General features: G+C 37.7%; 2 long non-coding RNA genes across 2 annotated transcripts; both read left to right on the top strand.

The window, feature by feature from the left end:
- Positions 1-479: 479 nt before the first annotated feature.
- LOC131723285 (uncharacterized) lies at positions 480-3709 on the top strand. The gene is made up of 6 exons (XR_009320201.1): positions 480-585; positions 1128-1232; positions 1763-1879; positions 2380-2460; positions 3056-3175; positions 3616-3709. It is a non-coding gene; the product is annotated as an uncharacterized LOC131723285 (long non-coding RNA).
- Positions 3710-5391: 1682 nt separating this feature from the next.
- LOC131723290 (uncharacterized) lies at positions 5392-7370 on the top strand. Its single transcript, XR_009320209.1, has 4 exons — positions 5392-5497; positions 6039-6143; positions 6673-6789; positions 7290-7370. It is a non-coding gene; the product is annotated as an uncharacterized LOC131723290 (long non-coding RNA).
- The last annotated feature ends 6743 nt before the right edge of the window (positions 7371-14113 follow it).

Consider the following 14113-nt stretch of genomic DNA (forward strand, 5'->3'; position numbering starts at 1 on the left):
AGTGTAATGGATTCGGTTGTAGGGTCTGTAAGTTTTATGTATTAAGTAGTTTTATGTTTAAACTGATATAGAGATTGAAGATGTTCTTTATAAGAGGAAAGGAACCATGTGTGTCTGTTAAGACTTTCATCTTTATAAACATCTGTAAAGCTCTATATTATTATTAATTAGTCATTTAACAGATGCTTTTATCCAAAGCGACTCAACAACTGCTGCTGCAGAGTCACTTCCAATAGGACCTCCTTTGTTTTATTGTTTTCAAGTCCTAATAAAAATGCCCCCCCCCCCCCCAAGATGAACATGGATGGGTCTACTGGTAACTGGAATATTCCATATTTCATTTTAGGTAAATGCAATTCGTATTTGTAAATGATTTAAGTTTAGCAGAACCCCCTCCAATAACCCTGTCTACCCTTTTATTTGAGAATGATAAATCCCCACAGCTTTGTTTGATACGTCTTGGTGGTTTTACAGAGATATTGATTTGCTTCACATGTGATGAAACAACCGATGAAAGTTCCTGTACTCCAAGTCCATGTGCAGCTGCAACATTCTGCCAGAGTGACTACAAACTCAACGGGGCAGGTAAGCGCTTCTCCTTCATTTGGGGTTTCTATTCTTTGCGTTTCCAGTTTGGTGCTTGTGAATTCCAGCTGGTGAACGGAGGTCGTTGAGAGCAGTTGTGTTCATGTCTAAGGAGTCCATTCCTAGCAATCCTTTTCGTAATCCTCAAATCTAACATTACATACACCTCACTGCTTCATTGCTACTTTGCAGCCACATTTCCCATGTTTAGAGATTTATAATACATAACTTTCTTATCATTAACTGACTATTATTAAGCATGGTAGAGCCCTGTTTTAGAATAACGGAACACATAACTTTGTACAGTAACTTATGCCTCACATATTTACCTTCAGTGGACACTTTCTTTTTCCCAGAGCATGCAATATTGTCCCACATGTAAAAATAAAAGCAGAATGCTGGTACCGTAATATGTACATGTTAGTGTAGAGTCACAGAGGATTTGATTCTGTATAAATGCCCTGCTTATTGATTTGTCAGAATCACTGATTTGGCACTAGCTGGTTCTGTCACCACTAACCTTGCTTTTCTCCACCTTACAGGAGTGCCTGTTGTCACTAAGTCCTGTGCAGCTGATTGCAAAGCTGTTGACAATACAGCAGACAAAAACGTGAGGACAACTTGCTGCAAAACGGGATATTGTAATGGTAAGGCTGCTATTAAACGTTAAAACAGTTCCACCCAAGCCTTAAAATCCGCCAAATTGATACATTTTTGGTTTGCTTGTGTATGTTTTATTTTCACATTAATCTTTGATATGTATATAGTTTAAAAAACACCATGGGATGTTTTATTAATTATATTTTTATTACATTTTTGAAGAGAGACAATGTAGGTTTATGTTACAAAATGAGAAACAAGGACACAATATTACTAAAGTGTTATATAAACCCTTTTTATTGTTTAAAATTAATATTCAAGTGATCTAATCCCTAAATCCTCTCTTCGTTTGTATCATGAAGACAGCCCTTCTCCTCGCTCACATAGTTATTTCTACAGGAAGAGATTTGACTTTCTTAATCTTGCCACACAAAGCATCAGGCTCCTATTTTAATTACCCATTACAGATCGACCACAGTTTAGCTCAGTTGAATAGCCCTACATGCCTTTGATTCTGGGTGGCAGTGCAATGAGCTGCTGGAGACCTATTCATTAAACCCCTTTGTTTGACTTTCAGGAAACGCCTTGAGTTGCAACACTTGTTCTAATGAAGCTGACGAACCTAAATGTGCAGCAACAGCCTGCGCTGCAACTGACAAACTATGTCAGAGCACTTATACTCTCACTGCACCAGGTAAGCTGTGATCACAAGTGGAAAGGTGACTGATACCTGTGTCTCTGTCACCAGCTCGTTCCTCCTCTGCACATTTAAAGGACAAGAGCCTGTGGGTCCACTCCATAGTAAATGTATGTTGTAGTATTTGTGAAGTACAGTGAGAGTCTTGAAGGTTGCAGGTTCATGATTACACTCTGAGTTGACTTATAAACAATAAAATTAATACAATAGTTAACTGTGGTTTACCAGACCTGTAATTTGCTCTATATGGCACTTTATCACAGACCTTTTTGCACTGTATTTTAATAAGGGGTTGTTATATCACCCAGGCTGTGGGAATCACCTCTGAGATTAATAAAGAGTTCATACGATGGTGGTATTGAGATCTATATTTACATCCATTACATGCAGTGGTGTTGTGCCTTCCAGGACCCCCTTGACAATGAGAATACATTCAATGTCAATTGATTGCTAAGGGTGTCTGGTGCTGAACCTTGTTTGTTGTATCCCTTTTATAGATGTTCCAGTATCAAAGACATGTGCTGGGGTTTGCACACCATCCGCTACTGTGAAGTGCTGCGGTACATCTCAGTGTAACGGTAATGCTAACGTTATTGTTAATTATACAACGACAGTCACTGAGGCGGCACACTGATTGGTCACATGTTCACATGTTCTAACTGGAGAACTTTAACAAAACACCACCTGGAGGCAAACAAAAAAAACAACGGGAATCAGAAATAAAATAAAAAATAAAAGGGCTGTAATCATCCTCCAGTGTAGCTGCTCTCGCTCAAACTTGAAACCTTATTGAATACTTGCACTACACTGTCTCTTTGTGTAGTCACACAACTTCACCCTGGTAAATGAGATCTCATTGCAGAAAGAGATTGCTAAAAAATAGTTATCGTTCAAGTTAATAGTTTTAACTCAGCTGCATCCAGGTTAGGCTTTTAGCAGAGATACTGAGATGAGATGGGCTGGGTAACAGTCAATGATAAGGGGAGCACTGAAATGTTCACATTTACAAATGTCAGGTAGACAGTAATGTTTTATCAATAAGACTTTATCAATGTTTCATTATGAAGAGATTGATAAACGTGTTGAAACACTATCAGGTATGTGTCTATTTGAGCCAGCCGTAGCCCAGCCTCTCCTTCCTTATTCATTGGCTCTCCCTGGCTTGTTTTGCAGTGGACCTGTTGAAATGCTACACCTGCACCGACTTGACAGATGAATCTAAGTGTAAAGATATAACAGTCTGTGGGTACGGTGAAAAGTTCTGTAAAACCACTTACAAACTAACTGGAACTGGTAAGTAATGATCCCTATGGGCCGGGTTTCTCTGAATATAACAAGTTTACCTCACTTCTCTTTCTCTCGCACATTCCTACTTAGTGTTGGGATTAACATGGATTTTTCCAGCAGCTTCTTTCTAAATAAACACAAGAACATCTTTGCAGCCATCACAAGAGTCAAGTTTACATTGCACTAATGTTTCCCACATTCAAGTCGCCATTCAATCAGCTAACAATAGTATTCAAGCCAGATAAATGGATCTCTACAATCAGGGCTGTTTTGTAAATGTACCTCCACCTACAAATCCAAGCTAAAACACTTTTTATTACATGCTTCCCACTGTCTTTATTCTCTAATACAATGTTTGAAATGGCAAGAGTAATAAAGCCCTGTGTCAATTGATGAGATAATAGTTATAGAATTATGACTAACTTTCTTTTTGCATTCATTGATAGGTGTCACCGTCAGCAAGGGATGTGCATCAACTTGTACTGTAACAACAGCTTTCCCGCGAGATGAGTGCTGTCAGGGAGAACTGTGTAACGGTAATACAGATACTATTGTAATGTTGTTAATAAAATCACTAACAGCTACCAACAAATCAAAACTACAGAAGCAACGGGGTGTTCTAATACATTTTTTTGACTGCATATATATTTATTATGAAACGTACATATATTATTATTATTATTATTTGTTTATTTAGCAGACACCTTTATCCAAGGCGACTTACAGAGATTAGGGTGTGTGAACTATGCATCAGTTGCAGAGTCACTTACAACTACATCTCACCCAAAAGACAGAGCACAAGGAGGTTAAGTGACTTTCTCAGAGACACTCAATGAGTCAGTGGCTGAGGCGGGATTTGAACCGAGAACCTCCTTGTTACAATCCGATTTCTTTAACCACTGGACCACACAGCCTCCTATATAAACAGAGCAGTCAGTACTTTTTTTTACACCTTGCTTAAAACAACTATGAAAGCACTTTTAAGAGTCAAATGGCAATCATTTTAAATGTTGATTAAATGCTGTTAAAAAAAACTGAATGAAGAGGTCTCTAAACCCCTCATAATTTTATTTTGTATCTATTTGGTCAAACTAGCTCGACAGGGTAACTTCCAGCAGAACCCAGCTGTTAATAAATGATCGCTTGGTACAGCCTTTAGTTATAGTAGAAAGCTCACTGTTGAAGTCTCGCGAGCACCACACCACAGACGCGATGTGATTTTTAAATTACCAATGAGAGACTTTTGAAACGACATGACCATACACCAGAAGCGACACAGAGGTGATGAGACAGGTTTGAAAACATAATATACATTGTCATATTATATATATATATATACTGTAATTAATTAATTTATTTATTCTTAATAATAATAATAATAATAATAATAATAATAATAATAATAATAATAATATGCTCACGTTGAAAATATCAGCTCTGTAGGGTTTCCTGAAAATGCACAACACATTATTGATTTCAATAGTTTACGAAAGGACCTGTCAAATTAGCTGTTAGCAGTGGTTAAGGGATTCAGCTGGTTACCTGACTAACTAGTCATTACTAAAACCTCTGTTATTCATGAGTCTTATTTCTCAAGTACCGTTACCACAGATAATCCCCAATGAAATGTATGCACTAGAATGTCAGATTAATACATAGTTATTAATAAACGGTACCATTAATTATTCTCTTACCTGATGGGAAGCATTTACACTTGCTTCTTAGTAAATGGGATTTGAAGCCATTTGTACTTAAGATATTTATTTGATTGTTTCGAAATTTCACACCATTGAGTGTTGTAGTGTAATGGATTCGGTTGTAGGGTCTGTAAGTTTTATGTATTAAGTAGTTTTATGTTTAAACTGATATAGAGATTGAAGATGTTCTTTATAAGAGGAAAGGAACCATGTGTGCCTGTTAAGACTTTCATCTTTATAAACATATTTATAGCTCTATATTATTATGAATTAGTTATTTAACAGATGTTTTTATCCAAAGCAACTCAACAACTGCTGCAGAGTCACTTCCAATCGGACCTCGTTTGTTTAACGTCTCATCCGAGGGACGGAGCACAAGGAGGTTAAGAGACTTGCTCAGGGTCTCACACACTCAGCATGACACGATGGCTGAGCGGGGATTGACTCTTTAACCACTGGACCACCAAGCCCCCTACTAACTCAAACGTATTGTTTAAACTAGGTCTTGCTTGTTTTACAGATAAATTGATTTGCTTCAAATGTGCTGAAACAACCGATGAAAGTTCCTGTACTTCGAGTCCATGTGCAGCTGAAGCATTCTGCAAGAGTGACTACAAACTCAATGGGGCAGGTAAGAGCTTCTCCTTCATTTGGGGTTTCTATTATTTGTGTTTCCAGTTTGGTGCTTGTGAATTCGGCTGGTGAACGGAAGCCGTTGAGAGCAGTTGTGTTCATGTCTAAGGAGTCCATTCCTAGCAATCCTTTTCGTAATCCTCAAATCTATCATTACATACATCTCACTGCTTCATTGCTACTTTGCAGCCACATTTCCCATGCTTAGAGATTTAAAATACATAACTTTCTTATCATTAACTGACTATTATTAAGCATGGTAGAGCCCTGTTTTAGAATAACGGAACACATCATTTTGTACAGTAACTTATGCCTCACAAAGTAATTTTCAGTGGACGCTTTCTTTTTTCCAGAGCATGCAATATTGTCCCACATTGAAAAATAAAAGCAGAATGCTGGTACCGTAATATGTACATGTTAGTGTAGAGTCACAGAGGATTTGATTCTGTATAAATGCCCTGCTTATTGATTTGTCAGAATCACTGATTTGGCACTAGCTGGTTCTGTCACCACTAACCTTGCGTTTCTCCACCTTACAGGAGTGCCTGTTGTCACTAAGTCCTGTGCAGCTGATTGCAAAGCTGTTGACAATACAGCAGACAAAAACGTGAGGACAACTTGCTGCAAAACGGGATATTGTAATGGTAAGGCTGCTATTAAACGTTAAAACAGTTCCACCCAAGACTTAAAATCTGCCAAATTGATACATTTTTGGTTTGCTTGTGTATGTTTTATTTTCACATTAATCTTTGATATGTATATAGTTTAAAAACACCATGGGATGTTTTATTAATTATATTTTTATTACATTTTTGAAGAGAGACAATGTAGGTTTATGTTACAAAATGAGAAACAAGGACACAATATTACTAAAGTGTTATATAAACCCTTTTTATTGTTTAAAATTAATATTCAAGTGATCTAATCCCTAAATCCTCTCTTCGTTTGTATCATGAAGACAGCCCTTCTCCTCGCTCACATAGTTATTTCTACAGGAAAAGGTTTGACTTTCTTAATCTTGCCACACAAAGCATCAGGCTCCTAGTTTAATTAGCCATTACAGTTCGACCACAGTTTAGCTCAATTGAATAGCCCTCCATGCCTTTGATTCTGGATTGCAGTGCAATGAGCTGCTGGAGACCTATTCATTAAACCCCTGTGTTTGACTTTCAGGAAATGCCTTGAGTTGCAACACTTGTTCTAATGAAGCTGACGAACCTAAATGTGCAGCAACAGCCTGCGCTGCAACTGACAAACTATGTCAGAGCACTTATACCCTCACTGCACCAGGTAAGCTGTGATCACAAGTGGAAAGGTGACTGATACCTGTGTCTCTGTCACCAGCTCGTTCCTCCTCTGCACATTTAAAGGACAAGAGCCTGTGGGTCCACTCCATAGTAAATGTATGTTGTAGTATTTGTGAAGTACAGTGAGAGTCTTGAAGGTTGCAGGTTCATGATTACACTCTGAGTTGACTTATAAACAATAAAATTAATACAATAGTTAACTGTGGTTTTCCAGACCTGTAATTTGCTCTTTATGGCACTTTATCACAGACCTTTTTGCACTGTATTTTAATAAGGGGTTGATATATCACCCAGGCTGTGGGAATCATCTGTGAGATTAATAAAGAGTTCATACGATGGTGGTATTGAGATCTATATTTACATCCATTACATGCAGTGGTGTTGTGCCTTCCAGGACCCCCTTGACAATGAGAATACATTCAATGTCAATTGATTGCTAAGGGTGTCTGGTGCTGAACCTTGTTTGTTGTATCCCTTTTATAGATGTTCCAGTATCAAAGGCATGTGCTGGGGTTTGCACACCATCCGCTACTGTGAAGTGCTGCGGTACATCTCAGTGTAACGGTAATGCTAACGTTATTGTTAATTATACAATGGCAGTCACTGAGGCGGCACACTGATTGGTCACATGTTCACATGTTCTAACTGGAGAACTTTAACAAAACACCACCTGGAGGCAAACAAAAAAAACAACGGGAATCAGAAATAAAATAAAAAATAAAAGGGCTGTAATCATCCTCCAGTGTAGCTGCTCTCGCTCAAACTTGAAACCTTATTGAATCCTTGCACTACACTGTCTCTTTGTGTAGTCACACAACTTCACCCTGGTAAATGGGATCTCATTGCAGAAAGAGATTGCTAAAAAATAGTTATCGTTCAAGTTAATAGTTATAACTCAGCTGCATCCAGGTTAGGCTTTTAGCAGAGATACTGAGATGAGATGGGCTGGGTAACAGTCAATGATAAAGGGAGCACTGAAATGTTCACATTTACAAATGTCAGGTAGACAGTAATGTTTTATCAATAAGACTTTAAAAATGTTTCATTATGAAGAGATTGATGAACGTGTTGAAACACTATCAGGTATGTGTCTATTTGAGCCAGCCGTAGCCCAGCCTCTCCTTCCTTATTCATTGGCTCTCTCTGGCTTGTTTTGCAGTGGACCTCTTGAAATGCTACACCTGCACTGACTTGACAGATGAATCTAATTGTAAAGATATAACAGTCTGTGGGTACGGTGACAAGTTCTGTAAAACCACTTACAAACTAACTGGAACTGGTAAGTAATGATCCCTATGGGCCGGGTTTCTCTGACTATAACAAGTTTAACTGGCTTCTCTTTCTCTCGTCAATTCCTACTTAGTGTTGGGATTAACGTGGATTTTTCCAGCAGCTTCTTTCTAAATAAAGACAAGAACATCTTTGCAGCCATCACAAGAGTCAAGTTTACATTGCACTAATGTTTCCCACATTCAAGTCTCCATTCAATCAGCTAACAATAGTATTCAAGCCAGATAAATGGATCTCTACAATCAGGGCTGTTTTGTAAATGTACCTCCACCTACAAATCCAAGCTAAAACACTTTTTATTACATGCTTCCCACTGTCTTTATTCTCTAATACAATGTTTGAAATGGCAAGAGTAATAAAGCCCTGTGTCAATTGATGAGATAATAGTTATAGAATTATGACTAACTTTCTTTTTGCATTCATTGATAGGTGTCACCGTCAGCAAGGGATGTGCATCAACTTGTACTGTAACAACAGCTTTCCCGCGAGATGAGTGCTGTCAGGGAGAACTGTGTAACGGTAATACAGATACTATTGTAATGTTGTTAATAAAATCACTAACAGCTACCAACAAATCAAAACTACAGAAGCAACGGGGTGTTCTAATACATTTTTTTGACTGCATATATATTTATTATGAAACGTACATATATTATTATTATTATTATTTGTTTATTTAGCAGACACCTTTATCCAAGGTGACTTACAGAGATTAGGGTGTGTGAACTATGCATCAGCTGCAGAGTCACTTACAACTACATCTCACCCAAAAGACAGAGCACAAGGAGGTTAAGTGACTTTCTCAGAGACACTCAATGAGTCAGTGGCTGAGGCGGGATTTGAACCGAGAACCTCCTTGTTACAATCCGATTTCTTTAACCACTGGACCACACAGCCTCCTATATAAACAGAGCAGTCAGTACTTTTTTTTACACCTTGCTTAAAACAACTATGAAAGCACTTTTAAGAGTCAAATGGCAATCATTTTAAATGTTGATTAAATGCTGTTAAAAAAAACTGAATGAAGAGGTCTCTAAACCCCTCATAATTTTATTTTGTATCTATTTGGTCAAACTAGCTCGACAGGGTAACTTCCAGCAGAACCCAGCTGTTAATAAATGATCGCTTGGTACAGCCTTTAGTTATAGTAGAAAGCTCACTGTTGAAGTCTCGCGAGCACCACACCACAGACGCGATGTGATTTTTAAATTACCAATGAGAGACTTTTGAAACGACATGACCATACACAAGAAGCGACACAGAGGTGATGCGACAGGTTTGAAACATAATGTACATTGTCATATTATATATATATATACTGTAATTAATTAATTTATTTATTCTTAATAATAATAATAATAATAATAATAATAATAATAATAATAATAATAATAATAATAATAATAATATGCTCACGTTGAAAATATCAGCTCTGTAGGGTTTCCTGTAAAATGCACAACACATTATTGATTTCAATAGTTTACAAAAGGACCTGTCAAATTAGCTGTTAGCAGTGGTTAAGGGATTCAGCTGGTTACCTGACTAACTAGTCATTACTAAAACCTCTGTTATTCATGAGTCTTATTTCTCAAGTACCGTTACCACAGATAATCCCCAATGAAATGTATGCACTAGAATGTCAGATTAATACATAGTTATTAATAAACGGTACCATTAATTATTCTCTTACCTGATGGGAAGCATTTACACTTGCTTCTTAGTAAATGGGATTTGAAGCCATTTGTACTTAAGATATTTATGTGATTCTTTCTAAATTTCACACTCTTGAGTGTTGTAGTGTAATGGCTTCGGTTGTAGGGTCTGTAAGTTTTATGTATTAAGTAGTTTTATGTTTAAACTGATATAGAGATTGAAGATGTTCTTTATAAGAGGAAAGGAACCATGTGTGCCTGTTAAGACTTTCATCTTTATAAACATATTTATAGCTCTATATTATTATGAATTAGTTATTTAACAGATGTTTTTATCCAAAGCGACTCAACAACTGCTGCTGCAGAGTCACTTCCAATCGGACCTCGTTTGTTTAACGTCTCATCCGAGGGACGGAGCACAAGGAGGTTAAGAGACTTGCTCAGGGTCTCACACACTCAGCATGACACGATGGCTGAGCGGGGATTGACTCTTTAACCACTGGACCACCAAGCCCCCTACTAACTCAAACGTATTGTTTAAACTAGGTCTTGCTTGTTTTACAGATAAATTGATTTGCTTCAAATGTGCTGAAACAACCGATGAAAGTTCCTGTACTTCGAGTCCATGTGCAGCTGAAGCATTCTGCAAGAGTGACTACAAACTCAATGGGGCAGGTAAGAGCTTCTCCTTCATTTGGGGTTTCTATTATTTGTGTTTCCAGTTTGGTGCTTGTGAATTCGGCTGGTGAACGGAAGCCGTTGAGAGCAGTTGTGTTCATGTCTAAGGAGTCCATTCCTAGCAATCCTTTTCGTAATCCTCAAATCTATCATTACATACATCTCACTGCTTCATTGCTACTTTGCAGCCACATTTCCCATGCTTAGAGATTTAAAATACATAACTTTCTTATCATTAACTGACTATTATTAAGCATGGTAGAGCCCTGTTTTAGAATAACGGAACACATCATTTTGTACAGTAACTTATGCCTCACAAAGTAATTTTCAGTGGACGCTTTCTTTTTTCCAGAGCATGCAATATTGTCCCACATTGAAAAATAAAAGCAGAATGCTGGTACCGTAATATGTACATGTTAGTGTAGAGTCACAGAGGATTTGATTCTGTATAAATGCCCTGCTTATTGATTTGTCAGAATCACTGATTTGGCACTAGCTGGTTCTGTCACCACTAACCTTGCGTTTCTCCACCTTACAGGAGTGCCTGTTGTCACTAAGTCCTGTGCAGCTGATTGCAAAGCTGTTGACAATACAGCAGACAAAAACGTGAGGACAACTTGCTGCAAAACGGGATATTGTAATGGTAAGGCTGCTATTAAACGTTAAAACAGTTCCACCCAAGACTTAAAATCTGCCAAATTGATACATTTTTGGTTTGCTTGTGTATGTTTTATTTTCACATTAGTCTTTGATATGTATATAGTTTAAAAACACCATGGGATGTTTTATTAATTATATTTTTATTACATTTTTGAAGAGAGACAATGTAGGTTTATGTTACAAAATGAGAAACAAGGACACAATATTACTAAAGTGTTATATAAACCCTTTTTATTGTTTAAAATTAATATTCAAGTGATCTAATCCCTAAATCCTCTCTTCGTTTGTATCATGAAGACAGCCCTTCTCCTCGCTCACATAGTTATTTCTACAGGAAGAGGTTTGACTTTCTTAATCTTGCCACACAAAGCATCAGGCTCCTAGTTTAATTAGCCATTACAGTTCGACCACAGTTTAGCTCAATTGAATAGCCCTCCATGCCTTTGATTCTGGATTGCAGTGCAATGAGCTGCTGGAGACCTATTCATTAAACCCCTGTGTTTGACTTTCAGGAAATGCCTTGAGTTGCAACACTTGTTCTAATGAAGCTGACGAACCTAAATGTGCAGCAACAGCCTGCGCTGCAACTGACAAACTATGTCAGAGCACTTATACCCTCACTGCACCAGGTAAGCTGTGATCACAAGTGGAAAGGTGACTGATACCTGTGTCTCTGTCACCAGCTCGTTCCTCCTCTGCACATTTAAAGGACAAGAGCCTGTGGGTCCACTCCATAGTAAATGTATGTTGTAGTATTTGTGAAGTACAGTGAGAGTCTTGAAGGTTGCAGGTTCATGATTACACTCTGAGTTGACTTATAAACAATAAAATTAATACAATAGTTAACTGTGGTTTTCCAGACCTGTAATTTGCTCTATATGGCACTTTATCACAGACCTTTTTGCACTGTATTTTAATAAGGGGTTGATATATCACCCAGGCTGTGGGAATCACCTGTGAGATTAATAAAGAGTTCATACGATGGTGGTATTGAGATCTATATTTACATCCATTACATGCAGTGGTGTTGTGCCTTCCAGGACCCCCTTGACAATGAGAATACATTCAGTGTCAATTGATTGCTAAGGGTGTCTGGTGCTGAACCTTGTTTGTTGTATCCCTTTTATAGATGTTCCAGTATCAAAGGCATGTGCTGGGGTTTGCACACCATCCGCTACTGTGAAGTGCTGCGGTACATCTCAGTGTAACGGTAATGCTAACGTTATTGTTAATTATACAATGGCAGTCACTGAGGCGGCACACTGATTGGTCACATGTTCACATGTTCTAACTGGAGAACTTTAACAAAACACCACCTGGAGGCAAACAAAAAAAACAACGGGAATCAGAAATAAAATAAAAAATAAAAGGGCTGTAATCATCCTCCAGTGTAGCTGCTCTCGCTCAAACTTGAAACCTTATTAAATCCTTGCACTACACTGTCTCTTTGTGTAGTCACACAACTTCACCCTGGTAAATGGGATCTCATTGCAGAAAGAGATTGCTAAAAAATAGTTATCGTTCAAGTTAATAGTTATAACTCAGCTGCATCCAGGTTAGGCTTTTAGCAGAGATACTGAGATGAGATGGGCTGGGTAACAGTCAATGATAAAGGGAGCACTGAAATGTTCACATTTACAAATGTCAGGTAGACAGTAATGTTTTATCAATAAGACTTTAAAAATGTTTCATTATGAAGAGATTGATGAACGTGTTGAAACACTATCAGGTATGTGTCTATTTGAGCCAGCCGTAGCCCAGCCTCTCCTTCCTTATTCATTGGCTCTCTCTGGCTTGTTTTGCAGTGGACCTCTTGAAATGCTACACCTGCACTGACTTGACAGATGAATCTAATTGTAAAGATATAACAGTCTGTGGGTACGGTGACAAGTTCTGTAAAACCACTTACAAACTAACTGGAACTGGTAAGTAATGATCCCTATGGGCCGGGTTTCTCTGACTATAACAAGTTTAACTGGCTTCTCTTTCTCTCGTCAATTCCTACTTAGTGTTGGGATTAACGTGGATTTTTCCAGCAGCTTCTTTCTAAATAAAGACAAGAACATCTTTGCAGCCATCACAAGAGTCAAGTTTACATTGCACTAATGTTTCCCACATTCAAGTCTCCATTCAATCAGCTAACAATAGTATTCAAGCCAGATAAATGGATCTCTACAATCAGGGCTGTTTTGTAAATGTACCTCCACCTACAAATCCAAGCTAAAACACTTTTTATTACATGCTTCCCACTGTCTTTATTCTCTAATACAATGTTTGAAATGGCAAGAGTAATAAAGCCCTGTGTCAATTGATGAGATAATAGTTATAGAATTATGACTAACTTTCTTTTTGCATTCATTGATAGGTGTCACCGTCAGCAAGGGATGTGCATCAACTTGTACTGTAACAACAGCTTTCCCGCGAGATGAGTGCTGTCAGGGAGAACTGTGTAACGGTAATACAGATACTATTGTAATGTTGTTAATAAAATCACTAACAGCTACCAACAAATCAAAACTACAGAAGCAACGGGGTGTTCTAATACATTTTTTTGACTGCATATATATTTATTATGAAACGTACATATATTATTATTATTATTATTTGTTTATTTAGCAGACACCTTTATCCAAGGTGACTTACAGAGATTAGGGTGTGTGAACTATGCATCAGCTGCAGAGTCACTTACAACTACATCTCACCCAAAAGACAGAGCACAAGGAGGTTAAGTGACTTTCTCAGAGACACTCAATGAGTCAGTGGCTGAGGCGGGATTTGAACCGAGAACCTCCTTGTTACAATCCGATTTCTTTAACCACTGGACCACACAGCCTCCTATATAAACAGAGCAGTCAGTACTTTTTTTTACACCTTGCTTAAAACAACTATGAAAGCACTTTTAAGAGTCAAATGGCAATCATTTTAAATGTTGATTAAATGCTGTTAAAAAAAACTGAATGAAGAGGTCTCTAAACCCCTCATAATTTTATTTTGTATCTATTTGGTCAAACTAGCTCGACAGGGTAA

Source organism: Acipenser ruthenus, chromosome 54 (genome assembly GCF_902713425.1).
Source record: "Acipenser ruthenus chromosome 54, fAciRut3.2 maternal haplotype, whole genome shotgun sequence".
Taxonomy (NCBI): Eukaryota; Metazoa; Chordata; class Actinopteri; order Acipenseriformes; family Acipenseridae; genus Acipenser; species Acipenser ruthenus.